Source organism: Papio anubis, chromosome 5, assembly GCF_008728515.1.
Source record: "Papio anubis isolate 15944 chromosome 5, Panubis1.0, whole genome shotgun sequence".
In the NCBI taxonomy this organism is placed as follows: domain Eukaryota; kingdom Metazoa; phylum Chordata; class Mammalia; order Primates; family Cercopithecidae; genus Papio; species Papio anubis.
In genome coordinates this window covers 168347489-168362327 of record NC_044980.1, presented here as the reverse complement: position 1 = coordinate 168362327, position 14839 = coordinate 168347489, and the positions used below count along the sequence as shown (strand labels likewise).

At 51.7% G+C, this 14839-nt stretch overlaps 1 protein-coding gene across 2 annotated transcripts in view; it reads right to left on the bottom strand.

The window, feature by feature from the left end:
• HRH2 (histamine receptor H2) overlaps window positions 1-14839 on the bottom strand; it is a 53974-nt gene that overhangs the window by 8260 nt on the left and 30875 nt on the right. The window contains exon 3 of one of the 2 annotated variants that reach the window (XR_004183911.1): window positions 12032-12167. The exons of the other annotated variant lie outside the window; for it this stretch is intronic. The gene's annotated coding sequence lies outside the window, so the exon portion shown is untranslated. The remainder of the gene's footprint in view (window positions 1-12031; window positions 12168-14839) is intronic. 2 annotated transcript variants of the gene reach the window in all.

The following is a 14839-nucleotide window of genomic DNA, read 5'->3' as shown; positions in this document are numbered from 1 at the left end:
TACTATTTTATCATAGCTTAATCTGTAAATTTTTTTTTTTTTTTTTTTTTTTTTTTTTGAGATGGAGTCTCGCTCTGTGGCCCAGGCTGGAGTGCAGTGGCCGGATCTCAGCTCACTGCAAGCTCCGCCTCCTGGGTTTACACCATTCTCCTGCCTCAGCCTCCCGAGTAGCTGGGACTACAGGTGCCCGCCACCTCGCCCGGCTAGTTTTTTGTATTTTTTTTTAGTAGAGACGGGGTTTCACCGTGTTAGCCAGGATGGTCTCGATCTCCTGACCTCGTGATCCACCCGTCTCGGCCTCCCAAAGTGCTGGGATTACAGGCTTGAGCCACCGCGCCCGGCCTTAATCTGTAAATTTTGATAGAGGTATATTACACATTTTCTGCTCTAACGATTATTTATCAATTTTTCTTTGTAGTTCTGTCAACTTTACATATTTTTAAAGCAGGGTTATTTGGTACATACAAATGTAAAATGTATCTTTCTGGTGAACTGAACTGTTTATCAAAATATGGTGACCATATTTATCTTTAAAGATGGTATACTTTGGCTGGGCGTGGTGGCTCATGGCTGTAATCCCAGCACTTTGGGAGGCTGAGGCGGGCGGATCTGAGGTCAGGAGATAGAGACAATCTTGCCTAACAAGGTAAAACCCTGTCTCTACTAAAAAAAAAAAAAAAAAAAAAATTAGCCAGCTCTGGTGGCAGGTGCCATCTACTCAGGAAGCTGAGGCAGGAGAATGACATGAACTCAGGAGGCAGAGCTTACAGTGAGCCGAGATCCCACCACTGCACTCCAGGCTGGGCAACAGAGTGAGACTCCATCTCAAAAAAAAAAAAGTTGGTATACTTTTGCTTATAGCTACTCAGATTTCTTTCAGTTAGTATTTGCTGGGTACATCTTTTTTTCCTTCCTATGCTTTCAAAAATTATGTTCTTAACATTTTAAGTCTCTTGTAAAAACATTTGTTTGGATTTAAAAAACCAAGCCTGACAATCTTTGTATTTTTTTAATTGGCCAATTTATTCCATTTATATTCACTGTAATTACTGATTTATTTTCATTCATTTCTTCCATCTGTTTTTCTGCTTTACATTTGTCCCATTTTTTTCTAAATTTTCCCCCCTCTCTTTTCTTGTTTTAAGTTGATTTCTTTTTCTCATTCTCTTTCCTCCATACCATATGGAATCTCTACCTTCTGTTTTTTAAGTGATTATCCGAGGCATTTTGACATGCATATTTAGCTTTAAAAAGCCCAGTGGCAGGAGTCCCTCTCTCTCTTACTTGACTTGCCCCCCATGCTGTGCATAAGCTGGGATGAAACACCAAACTGGGATTCCCATGCTGTGTAGACTCTAGTATAGATTACTTTTAATGGCAAAATCTGCAATTACTTTTGCACCAACCTATCACTTGCAAAGATTCTAGTAGGTTTAATCTTCTTCAACCCCCTTCACGGTCCCATGGCCCCTCTTTGCCCTGAGCCAGAACACTGGAAGCTAGTGGATGCTAATGGGGTTATAGGTGTGTATAACACGGCGTCTGCTGAACAGTAAGTGTTTGTGATAAACACCTCGTTTTCACATTTCCATCCTCCATTCCCCTTCTCATGCTAACAGCACCTTGATTCTTCTTTGGAATTCGACCTTCCCCACTTTTTGTCCTTGTCGATTAGGTGGAGTTGACCTATTTCCCTTTGCCCTGGCTTCAGGGTTGGGTACGTGACAGTTGGTTTCGGGGATAGACATATGACCCAATCCAGCTGATGAAACTGAAGCCTGGAGCTTTTTGTTGGAATAGTAGGAAAGGGATATACTTTTCCACTGGGTCTGCAAAGATGTTAAGATAGAAGCTTGCACCCACTGGTGGCTCTACGGGAAGACTCCACCTGAGGATGAAGTCAACACAGTGGAAAGCCGAGTTGAAAGCTGGAGAAAGACAAATTCCTGAGGACATTTGAGCCCTTGGGTCCAGCCACGCTTGAAGCTACTCTTAGTCTCTTCAGTTCTATGAGTCAGTTACCTATCTCCCAAACTCCATCCTCTTGTAACTGGGTTTCTGCTACTTGCAGTCAAGAGGGTTCAGACTAATCACATTCCTAAATAAATGTCATTTGAATCTGAATCTCGTGTTTTTACATGGACAGTGTTATAATATGTTCAGCCACCAGGGGACAGGACCCGGTTTCAGAGCTACTGGGCGTGGGTAGCTTTGCTCAGCCCCGCTCTGAGCCTCGGTTTTCTCATCTGTGAAATGAGTTAATAATAGCAGCCTCACAAGGCTAATGTGAGGACAATGGATGATGAATGCCAGTGCCCCTTCCCATTTCCCTCCACTGCTTATCATACAAATGATCAGACAGAACCACCATCTGTATGTGTTACCCTGCTATTTCTTGCATCTGTGCCTTTGCACAGATTTTGTTATTCACACTGCTTTAAATTCCTGCGTTTTCTTCTTTGCTGGTCAATTTATCCTGTGTCTTTACTTTTTTTTTTTTTTTTTTTTTTGAGACAGAGTCTTGCTTTGTCGCCCAGGCTGGAGTGCAGTGGCACGACCTCAGGTCACTGCAACCTTCACCTCCTGGGTTCAAGCAATTGTCCTCCCTCAGCCTCCTGAGTAGCTGGGATTACAGGTGCATGCCACTATGTCCAGCTAATTTTTTTTTGTTATTTTTAGTAGAGACAGGGTTTCACCATGTTGGTCAGGCTGGTCTCAAACTGACCTCGTGATCTGTCTGCCTCTGCCTCCCAAAGTGCTGGGATTACAGGTGTGAGCCACCATGCCTGGCCAATTTCTCCTGTTTCAATACTCTGCTCAGTATCATCTCCTCTAGGCAGCTGTCTCTGAGGTCTCCCAGAATTACTGGTTCCCTCCTGGCTCCTGCAGCCCCTTTGCCGAGGCACTTATGTCCCTGGGTTAGGTGTCAGCTTACTTGTCTGTCTCCTGGACTAAACAGGAGTGTCATAAAGACAGGCATTGGATCTTTCATCATCTACCTTGTCCAAGTTTATAGTAGGTGTTCATGTGTGTTAACAAATGAATGAGAACCCCAATAAATCTCAGTTTGGAAAGTGATTCTCCTGTCTTCTGACTTCCCAGTTTCATAGATGGTCAGAAGCAGTTGAGCTTCTCCCCGGCTGTTTCCAGTAGCCGGTACCCACTTTCTGGCTTCATTTCACCATCTACCTTCTCACCACCAGCCTGTAAGAGTCTTGTGGGCAGGAGCCCCGGAGGGAGATAGTGAGGGAGGTTTACCACTTCAACAAACATCTGAGCAGCAACTGCGTGCTAGGAGTGAATGGGAGGAGGTGTGAGATTCGGAACCAGGAGTCCTGCATTCTGTCTGAGCCTTCCTCACCCACCGCTGCTGGGGCTCAGACAACTCCATCCCTCTCCGTTCCTCAGTCCCTCTCCACATCTGTACAACAGGAGCAGTCCTGAAGAAGAGGCTGTGAAAGCCATGAGATGAGATGGGAGAAGTGGAATGTTTTGAAATTTCAGGGAATCCTTCTCTTTCTCCGCCTTTGTAAATGTTTTGTCCCTGAGGGTCCCAAAAAACTGACAGTAGCTCACGCCTGGAATCCCAGCACTTTGGGAGGCTGAGGTGGGTGGATCACGAGGCCAGGAGATCAGATCGAGACCATCCTGGCTAACACAGTGAAACTCCGTCTCTACTGAAAATACAAAAAATTAGCCGAGCGTGGTGGTGGGCGCCTGCGGTCCCAGCTACTCGGGAGGCTGAGGCAGCAGAATGGCGTGAACCCGGGAGGCAGAGCTTGCAGTGAGCCGAGATCGCGCCACTGCACTCCAGCCTGGGAGACAGAGAGAGACTCTGTCTCAAATAAAAAAAACAAAGCACAAACAAACAAACAAACAAACAAAAACCTGACAGTAGAGGGACTGTGTGCTGAGGCTCTGGGCTGATCCTGTACTGAACAACACACGGAAACCCCAGACTGAGAGGGTCAGTTTCATCCTGGGAACTGGGTCACCAGGATGTCACTCCTTTAAGAGGAAATGGAAGTGCAGGAGGTTGGGGAGAAGAGGGGTTGGCTCCTATCCTTGGGGCCAGCCACAACCCACCTCCCGAGAGATCTTTCTTACTGCCTTAGGCTTTTGCAAAAATTGGGGGGGACCCTTTTCTCTAGACCATACCTATTTTTTGGTTGTTTTAAAATATGCCGTGGTGGAAATTTCAGGACACAAAGTCACCTGGAGACCAATCACGGTGTTCTTTTCATTCCCCCTTGTTTTCTGCCACAAACCAACATTACCCAATATGCCCAAATGCCCACACTGCAGCCCTCTGCTCATGAAAGGAATTCTTTTCTCAAGGCCTTCTCCTGGTTTTCTGGAAGTAAGCACAGAGGGTTTGCCCGCCCTCAGGGTCTGCTTTGAAGAAGTGGAGACTGAGGGGCGGTGGGAATGGCAGGGATCCCCCTTTAAGGCAGGGCTCACTTCTTCCTGCGTTAACAGGCAGCATGAGCAGGCCGCTGAGCAGGCCGCTGAGCAGGCCGGGGAGACTCCCAGCAAGAGCTTTGCAAACATCCTGGGTTTGCTTTTGCACCCAGTGAGGTGAAATGAACCCCGTGGGACTTACTTGAGATCAACAGTTGTCAGTCACAGGCCTTAACCCCTTTTTAATAGCTTCCATGATAAAGGGAAAGTGAGGGTCTGGGAGCTTTAGGCCCACAAAGGGAATTGTGATGAGGGAGCTCCTGGGACCCCTATCCCTGAACACTCCTGAGCTACAGCCTCGGACCTGACCTGGAGGCTGCCAGAGGGAGGGGTTGGCTGTGACTCTAGCAGGATCCCTGAATTTGCTGGTGAATGAATAAATGCCTGGCAAGAAGTAGCATTTACTGAGTGTTCCCGTTCTGGGGCCTGAGCTAGGTGTTTTGCATCTTTTTTCTGTTTAACTTTCTCAATGGTACGATAAAGCGAGAACAGGTGTGTGCATTTAACAGACCATGAACGTGAGGCTCCACATAAGTAAGAGCTGCCCCAGGTCACGCAGTAGCAACTCTCAAATCTGAACCCAGGGCTATCTGACTTCAAAGCACGCTTCCCTCCCACGATGACGTGCTGCTTCCTGTGGGGCGGGCTAAATGGATCAGGCAGAACGGTACAGAGGGATAATACGAGGGACACGGAGATGATCTGGGCAGGGCTGCTGGTCTCCAGCAACTCAAGGGTGAGAAAACGTTTGGGTTAATTGTTGCAGTGTAAAAACAGAACTGCCTGTGTGATAACAGGAGCCTGTAAGCGAGCGTCTGCGGGTAGGTGTGCCAGTGTACGCACAGGTGTAAACTACACACAAGGGCAGGTCTGCTTGCACACAAGAGCGTGTGTGTGCTCCAGTGCCTGAGTGTGCATGGGTGTGTTGCCCGTGAGTGTGAGTGGGCGTGCACCAGCAAGACTGTGTGGCACAAAAGCCATTTCTGGCTCTGGAGTTCACGGGAGGCTACATGGAGCAGGTGGCGTTTGAGTTGGGCCTGTTGCCATGAGGGGTGTTTGGGAAGGTGGGTAAGGCTCTTCAGGCAGACAGCAGCCTGAGCTCTGGGGTATTCTCTGAGAACAGGGAATGGCCTATCTCAGCCGAAGAGGAAGAAGCATGGGGCAGAAGAAGATGAGAAGAGCAGAAAGGGATTCTGTAGTCGGAGCATGAAGGTCTTGATTGAGGAATTTGTGTGTGATCTGGCAGGCACTGGGGAGCCACTGAAGGCTGTAGAGCAGGGAGAGTGTCGTGAATTGAACAATGACTGGACTCAGTCTGTGACCGGGATGGCCCTTCTTCAAATTCTATGACTGCATGGGGCGGTGAATACCCCAGTGGGGGAATGGGGAAGGGAGCTTGCCTCTCTGGCAAAGCATATTCACTCACTGCTGGGAGAGATGAGGCTGCAGGGGAGTGGGTCTGGGCAATTTTCATGGGCATCCTCTTTAAAGGTAAAACTTTAGGCAAAATGTGTGACTCAGCACGGTCTTTGAGCATGCACTGGGTGCTCAGCCTGGGATCCCCCACGCCACCAGCAGTCATGCTAGCGGGGACTTTACAGAAGAGAGGACTGGCCTTCCCTGGGGTTGAACGCCCTGACCAAAGTCACACAGCTGGTGAGCAGAGGGACCGGGCTCCTGCCACCTCCGCTAGGCGCAAAGCCTGGGCTGAGCCCTAAGAACTACCACTCAAGGCCACCGTCCGCTGAGCTCCTGCTGCACTGTGGCCCGTCTCTAGCATTTTCTATGTCTTAACTCAGTTCCTTCTCACTCCAAACCCATGGGGCAGGTGCTGAGATTCTCCCCGTCTTATAGAAGGGGAAGTTAAGGCACAGAGAGGTTAGAAGACCTGGCAAGGGGGTCACACAGCCAGTAGGCGGCGCTGAGTGTGTTGCAGACCCTCCGGTGGAAGAAGTGAAGGCGTGGGAGCCCTACTTCCTGCGAAGTCCCTCCCCCACCTCCCTGCCATCCACTTCCTGCTACTGACCTAGGATTGCTGGTAATAAAACCACAAGAGTATGCATGGAGGAGGCCCTTAACATCCACACTGTCGCTTAACTTTTACAACATCCTCGTGATCGATATGATAGATATTTATCCTGTTCTTATCTCTAACAGATGAGGGCGTCTTGGCCCAAAGAACTTCAGTCACTTGCCCAGGACTCACAGAGAGTGGTGGAGTCTTGCGAAGTCCAGGTCGGCCCCATGGCAAAGTGGGGGGCTCCCCGCCTTATAATGCACACGGCCGAACTCAGAGGGGGCCCAGAGTTGGCCCACGCTGCTCCAGAATCGGGGTCACACTCAGGTCTCCCAAGTCCTGGACTGTGTTTGCCCTGCCCAGCTGCTTGAACTTTTCAATAACTGCCACTTTCAGATGGGCTGACTTCACGCGCCCTCTCCTCAAAACCGTGAAATGTTTTTTTCAAACTGAGGGAAACCCCCAGGCTCCTGCCTACTCATGCCAACAGCGGCTCACACACAGGCAGTTCTCAGTATCAGTCACGATCCCTCATTACATCCCAGCTCTGAGACGCAGGCGAAGTGTCACGCCCATTTTGTAGATGGGGAAACTGAGGTTCAGAGAGGCCTACTGTTTGCCCCTGGGCCTTGAGCAGTGCCTGGCAGAGCTGGGAATTGCCTGGGCCTGTTGAGCGCTGTGTCCTGCGTGTAGGCCCTGAATCGCCGTGCCAGTTTCTTTGGTTTGAGACCTTTACTGGCTCTGTAGCCTCTGAATGGCTCAGGCCTTGGACCTGGGGACCTCTCAGACGGTTCCTTCTCAGCCCCTTTGAGGATTCCTCTCCCCTCTTCCCTGTCCCCTTGCCCATCCTTAAATGCTGGTGACCCCTTCTCCGTGCGGTCTATGCCCTCTGCCTTAGTCTGCCGCCCTCACAGCACTTCTAGGCCCTCTTGCTGATGTGGCTTCGAGGAAGTAATAACCTGATGGGGCTGGCAGCAGGGAGGCCCCCACAGCCTGTCTAGAAAACAGCGAGGCGAAGTGTGGCAAAAGGCTTCAAATACCCTCCCCTTTAGCCAGTAATTGTTTCCAGAAATTCCGTTTCTAGGGAAATAATCTGAAAGAAACAAAGTGTTCCCTGCATGAAGATGTTTATCATAGAGTGAAGAAGAGACAACAGCCAGATGCAACAATAGGGAAGGGTTTTCTCGCACCTACTCCCGCGCGAGCTGGTGTACCCCCTGGGGCTCACCGTGTGCTGGACACTGTTCTCCAGCCTCTATATTATTCTTTCCTTTAATCCTTGTAACAACTTTTTGAAACAGGTACTAGTAACATCCCCTTTGACAAGTGAAGAAACCGAGGCTTGGAAAGGTTAATCGGCATGCCCAAGGTCAGCCAGCTCCCTAAAGTCTGACTCCACCAGCCTCAACTGTTACCAGGGTAGCGATGGTTAGTAGTCACCATTACCAGGTAATTGTTGGGAGAGGGTCAACGTGTTGGGCAGCGTGAGATGCTTGTCAGGTGGGGCAGGCTGGGCTGGACTTTGCAATGCAGGGAGACGGCACGGCTCCTGGCCCTGGCTTGTCTGTGTCATCGGCACTGGCCCTGCCACTCAGGCAGCAATGGCAGGTGAAGGCAGAGACAATTTCTTAAGTCCCAAACAGAAACGGTGGAGAGAGGCAATGGCTTAGGTTTGCAGAGCCTGCGAGAGCCGTTTCCCACAACCAACAGGGTGAAAGGGGCACCACCCTGGAGGCGGTGGTGGGCTGAGTTTGGTGCCAGGCTGGTGCACCTCCCAACCTCTCCTGTTGGGTGAAGCCCATGGATGGCAGGGGGCAGAATTCACTAGAGAGAGGCAGGACTTGGGGAGGTCTGAAAGCACAGAGGCTGTGCTTTGCTTTATCAAAGCTCAGAACAAGGCTGTCTCAGAGGAAGGGGGCCTGCAGGCAAGCTCTTAGCTAGAGGCCTGCGGCTGTTGTTTCCTCCTTCCTCCTGCCTCCACAGGGGCTGGGGGTGAATCTCCCAGATCCCGAGCCTCCCAGCATGGCTGGCAGGCAGCAGGACTACTGCAGTTGTCTGGCACTTCTTCATTCTGCTGACTGCATGGGGGCGGTGACCCCAGTGAGAGTGAAGGGAGCTTACCTCTCTGGCAAAACATATTCACTCTGCAGGAGAGATGAGGCTGGGGAGTGGGTCTGGGCGTTTCATGGGCATCTCACAGGGTAAAAACTTTAGGCAGAAATGATAGCACAGGTCTTGGGCTGCACTGGGTGCTCAGCCTGGGATCCCACAGCCACCAGCAGTCAGCTGGCAGGGGACTTACAGAGACTGGCACATAGGGTTGAACGCCCTGACCAAGAGAATGCACAGCTGGTGGGCAGGAGGACGGGCTCCACCTCCACGCTGAAGCAAAGCAGGCTGAGCCCTAAGAACTACCACCTGCACAAGGCCACCATAGCAGAATAAAGGCACACGTGGGGTGTATTAGCTTGGACAGTGCCAGGAGAGCCAGAACCGGCCCAACTATCCCCTTGTGCCATGAAGAAGCTAGCCAGAACCGGGTCTGGAGTGGCCCAGAGAATGCCACTGGGGCCAGACAGCCTCTGGGGACTTACACTGGGGGGATGCAGGTGGGGAGGGGAGAGAAGCCTGCATGGACTGCGTGCCATTTCCAAAGCCACCATGTTTACTACTGGAAGTGGCTGAGCTCCCTGACCTGGAAAATTTAAGTTTTTCCATCATCTGTGAAGTGGTGGCCTATAAGGTCCCCGAGCAGAATAAAACAAAGTATCTTACGCCTGGGCATGTCCAGGTGTGCGTGCCAAGCTCCACTACTGGGGCAAGGGCGCTCACTCAACTGTTCCTTCCCCAGCCCTGGGAGGGAAGCGCTGGAATGATCAGCTCCATTTTTCAGATGAAGAAGACACAGAGTTTGAGAGAGAGGAAGTCACTTGCCCCATGTCAGCCAGCCAGCCAACTGGGGAGGTCGGCCTTCAGAGCTCTGGCAACAGACCGCCGCCATGTCATAGATGGCTTCCCAGTTTGTGAGAGTGTCTGGTAGGGGATGAGTGAATGGGGGAGACAGCAGGAAACTCAGCAGCCACAAAAGGGAGAGACTTGCTGCCTGCTCAGGAACGAAGACCAGGTGGAACGAAAGCAGGGCAGAACAAGAGAGTGTGCATCCTCTTACCACCGTGATACTAAGGCCATGTCTGCACCCACACCAAGATGGGAAGGGAGCGTCGAGCTGGGACTTCAGGGACTAGGAAGGATGGCAACAGACATGGGGTTCTCTATGACTTCCCATTTTATCTTCCATTTTCACAGTAAGTTTTAAAACTCTGTGTCTCCAGATTCAGCATGAGAAGGAGAAGTTCCCTGAATCCTCTGGGCATTGGGGACAGCCCTGCCACCCACCCTGACAGTGTCCCTGGGTGACAAAGGGATGTGGTCAGTCCTCACATGAGGAGGGACTGAGTGTCCTCCATGGACCTGCGACCTCCTGTCTGTGAGGCCCTCGCTACCTTCTGCAGCTTTCTGCATGGATCAGAGACAGGAGAAGCAGGCACACTGATGGCTGTGTAGCACCACTTGCCAGTTTGGGGCAGTTGGGACCACCTCGACTTCCTATCTCCAGGCAGGGCGGGGAGGGAACGGTCCTCCTACCCCAGGAGAGCCTCAAGGGCTGTGTACACCCTGCAATGCAGGCACACCCCCTTCCACTCTCTGAATGCTCTGCCACAAACAGCCACTGTGAGTGTAATGAACACCCCAAAACAGGGAGCCCTGTGACTCACCACTGCTGCTTCAGGGACAGGGACAGCTGCCAGAATTCTTAGCTCTCTTTTACAGATGGGGAAATTGGGACTCAAGAGGGGGATGCGATCTCTCCAAGCTCACACAGCCAATCTGTGGCAGGGAATGAGGAAGTCTGGTCTGGTCTCCTGTCCCCATGGCTGGGGCTCTCTCAGCAATCCCGCCCTGGGTCCAGCCTGCACCCTCACCTGCCCCTGACTCCCGGACCGGCAACTCAAGTCGTGACAAGGACACGTTTTACTGAATTTGAGAGACTCATTAGTATGAAAAACACGTTCCTCACCACCCTTGCCAGAAGATTCTTGACACAACACAGTTGGGGGGTTGGCATGCGCTCTCCGTTGTTAAGTATTTATATATAGTTAGTGTTGGAATGGTCCCCAGACACCGATCCAAGTCTCCCGTTTTCAGATGGGGGGCACCAGGCTTAGGGTCAGGACCCCCCTGGAACAATTCAGTAGCACAGCTGAGACATGCATCCACAGAGCCTGCCCTGAACTTTCCAGCTGCTCCTTGGCAAATGGGCCATGGGGAAAATAAATAAATAAATAAAGGCTGCCACTTACTAAGCATTTGCTGTGTGCCAGGCACTTTGCATAAATCGGTGCTAAATCTTATCCTAGTTCTCTCAGGGAGGCATTTTTATCCCCATTTTGCAGATGAGCATGCTGAGGCTCAGAGGGCAAGCCACCTGCCCAAGGTCACACAGCCAGGGGCTGGAAATGGCACACATTTCTTCCCCCACGCCAGGGTTGGCAAACGATAGCCCACAGGCAAATTGAGCCCACCACCTGTTTTTGTCGAAATGGTTGAAAAATAATAGAATAACATTTTGTGACCCTGTGAAAATGATATGCAGCTCAAATTTTTGTGTTCACAAATACAGTTTTATGAGAACACAGCCATCTCCATCCATTTATGTACGGTCTGTGGCTGCTTTCACCCTACAAGGGCAGAGCTGCGGCACTGCAACAGGGATCAAATGGGCTGCACAGCCTAAAATATTTGCTATCTGGCCCTTTGCAGGAAAAGCTTTCTGACCCCTGCCTTTTGCTGGGCTGTCTCCTGAAGGGTCTGGAAAGTATGCAGCCCCCATACGGCTGTGCAGGCCGTTCTCTGCACAAAGGCATCAGGTGAAGGGGGCAGGGGCCTGCCGTGAGCCCTTCCTCTGCTTGCCAGGCTGTGCACCCCGGGCCGGGTCCCCTGGAGGAAGGGCCTTTTCCTCATTTGTTCACCTTTCTGTGCTTTTTTTTTGAGATGGAGTCTGGCTCTGTCACCCAGGCTGGAGTGCACTGCAACCTCTGCCTCCCAGGTTCAAGCGATTCTCCTGCTTCAGCCTCCCGAGCAGCTGGGATTACAGGCACGCACCACCACTCCCAGCTAATTTTTGTATTTTTAGTAGAGATGGGGTTTCACCATGTTGGCCAGGCTGGTCTCAAACTCCTGACCTTAGGTGGTCCACCGCTTCAGCCTCCCAAAGCGCCAGTATTACAGGCGTGAGCCACCACGCCCAGCCGCCATGCTCCTTCTTAAGGGTACAAATGTACTAGCAGTGGCCCCGAAGGCACGGCGCCCCTTCCCGCCCCATCTCGGTCCCTGGGAAGGTAGCGCCTTCCGACCCGCTCAGAGGGAGCCAGGAGGTGTAGATCAGGGCAAAGGCAGGGCAGGGGAGGGGAAGGAGGGGTTCACAGGTAGAAGCCAGAGTCTCCAGATGGCTTCCAGTCACCATCCCCAGACCCATGTAGGAAGGTTCTCTACCTTTCAGTGACTCCTGGGGGGCCACGATTTATTCTCCTTGACTTTTGAGGCTGTAAAGGGCTTCCCACCTCCTCTCTGCTCTCCTTCCCCTGACTTCCTCTCCAGGAGTGGGAGGGGCTCTCACTCCCCAAACTCTCTGAAGAGACAGAAGAGGAAGAGGATTAACTGAGTGCTGGCGCCGTTGCTCCGCGTGGCTGCTGTGCAGAAGTGCAGGCCCTGAGAAGCTGGGCGGGAAGGGATTGGGGCCCCGGTGGCCCAGGGTGCAGCCTCGAGCTCTCCACCAGGGCCTGCAGAGGCCACGAGCCGCCCTAAAGCCCAAACACTTGGGGAAGGAAAAATGGGCCCTTGGAGGGAAGAAAGGGAAGGAAAGAAGAAACAGGGGAAGGAAAAATCACAGCAAAAAGGATGGAAGAAAGAGGCGAAGGAAAAAAAAGCGGAAAATAAAGATAGCACCGTGGTAATGTTATGCTACGTGAGGGAGCCAGGCACAGAAGAGCACCTGTTCTATGAAATGTCACACAGGCAGGTCCAGAGAGGCCGAAAGCAGACGCGTGGCCACCTCGGTGTGAAGGTGCAGGGAGTGGAGCGCAGGGAGCGTGGGGGTCAGCTCACAGGTGCAGGGCTTCTTTCAGGGGGTGGTGAAATGTTCTAAAATGGATTGTGATTGTAGATGCACAACTCCATGCACATACTAGAAACCACTGAACTGTCCACTTCAAACAGGTGACTTCTAGAATATGTCAAATGTAGCTTGAAAAAAACTTACAATAAAATGGAAAGAAAGAAAAAGGCAGGCAGGCAGGCAGACAGACAGGAACAAGAAAACGAAATGGATGGTGAAGAATGAAAATTCTCATTTGCTGAAATACCTGTCACATGCCAGGAATTATGCTCAATGTCTGTGCCCTTTACGCCTTTTCTGACTTTTCCAAGTAAGTCTGATGATTATCAGCATTTTACAGTAAAGAAGCTGCAGCTCAGACTGGAGAGTGACTTGCCCGAGGTTGTCAAACCAGTAAGTGGTGGGGCCATGACTCATGCCAGGCAGGCCCACCCTCCAGCAGCCCAGGAGAGCACCCCCAGCAGCTGTGAGACAGGGCTCCAGCTTCACAAGGCAGCCAGAAGGTTCCTGAGTGGCGGGGCCAGCCGGGGCCCCTGACTGTGGGGTGAGCTGCCCTGGGCGTAATGCAAAGGGCACTCATAGAGGCCGGGCAGGAACACTGAAACCACGTGCTAAAGGGAGCATTTCAGTAAAGCTGAATGTATAAGTGAACAAGCTGGGGCTCTTGAAGGGGGTGAACACATTCAGGCCCTTAAGGAAACTTATCTTCTGGGCAACAGCTCTTCTTGAGAAGAGTGTGTATCAGACACGTGGCTGCAGCCTCATCTTCTGAGATTGGATTTGGAGCAAAAGATAAAGTCAGTCTTGCTCCTCAAGCTGTGCCCCTGACTTCTGGCCAAACCAGGACATGCCGTGGCGATGCTGTGGACACAGCCCAGGTTGTTGGGAACTCCGGATTCCAATCCTGACTCAGAAGCTTGCTGTCTATGCTATTGGCCAGAAGTCGCACCACCTTCCCGGGTTCATCTGTGCTGGAGCTGGAGAGGGGTTAGGCTGTTCCCACCCCGCGGTTCTGTGATTCAGAGCTGGTGCTGGGTTCTGCCAGGAAACCTGCCCCGATGCCAGTATTTGCAGGGAGGCTTATCGTGCCATCCAAGCTAAAAACGGGAACCAGGAATCTCTGAGTTCTTATGAGGTTTCTGGAACTTCTCTCTTAGAGACGTGGTTTCCTGATCTCTACAGTGGGGGTGGGTTCACTTCTCAGGGTTCTTGGGGGCCTAGAACAAGACATTCACTCATTCATTTATTCAACCAGCAATATTCCTGGGCCTGTTCTGTGCCAGGCACAGTGCCACGTGTTAGGGTCTAGTAGTGAACAACACAGACAGGGGCCTGTCCTATGGAGCTTACGGTCTAGGGGGAGCAGACGTTAAACCAATAGGGTAAGTCAAGAGGGGGAAGAAGAGGGCCTGGGCTGAGGGGAGTCTGCGTGGGGTTAGACACCATGTGGGCTGAGGGGAGCCAGAGGAGCAGGAGAGGAGGTCGTGGCAGGGCAGGGCCTTGGAGATGGGAATAAGAATTTGCTGTTTTACTCTAAGCAATAGGAGAAGTGGAGTATAATCCAACTTATGCCTGAAAACCTCACAGAGGGAAGGAAAGCAAATTCAGGGAGCCAGTCAGGGGCCAGTTGGGATGCTGAGCTGATGGGGGGACAGAAGAAAAGCTGGAAGGAGTGGGGAGGCACCAGCTGTGACTCCAGCCCTGCAGACATCAGGAGTAGTGAAGCCACAGGCACAGGCCCAGGGAGTGTATAGGCATGAGGAAGGGCCACGCCCGGAGACCGTGATAGCCCAGGTGCTAATGAATATTATCTCCCGCCTTGGGAGATTACCATGAACAAGTGAATGGGTGGGGAAAGGGCTCAAAGAGACCTAGGCAGGGGTCCAGAAACACAGGGTTCTTCTCCCAGCCTTTCCTGAGTTTGCTTCACACCTCAGACAGGTCACTTGCCTCCCTGGTCCTCATTTTCCCCATCTGGTATGTGTAGGGCTAGCACTGAGGTGACAGTCAAAAACAGGGCCAAGTTCAAATCCAGAGAGCATTTCACCCTAGAGTCTAGGCTTTGGGATCAGAGAGACTCAGGCTCAAATTCTAGCTCTGCCACTCATTAAGGCTGGCAGGCCAGGCCAGCTCCTCTGTTTCTGGGAGTCCCCTGCGGGTGGGGGCCACACTGTGAGAATGCCTGC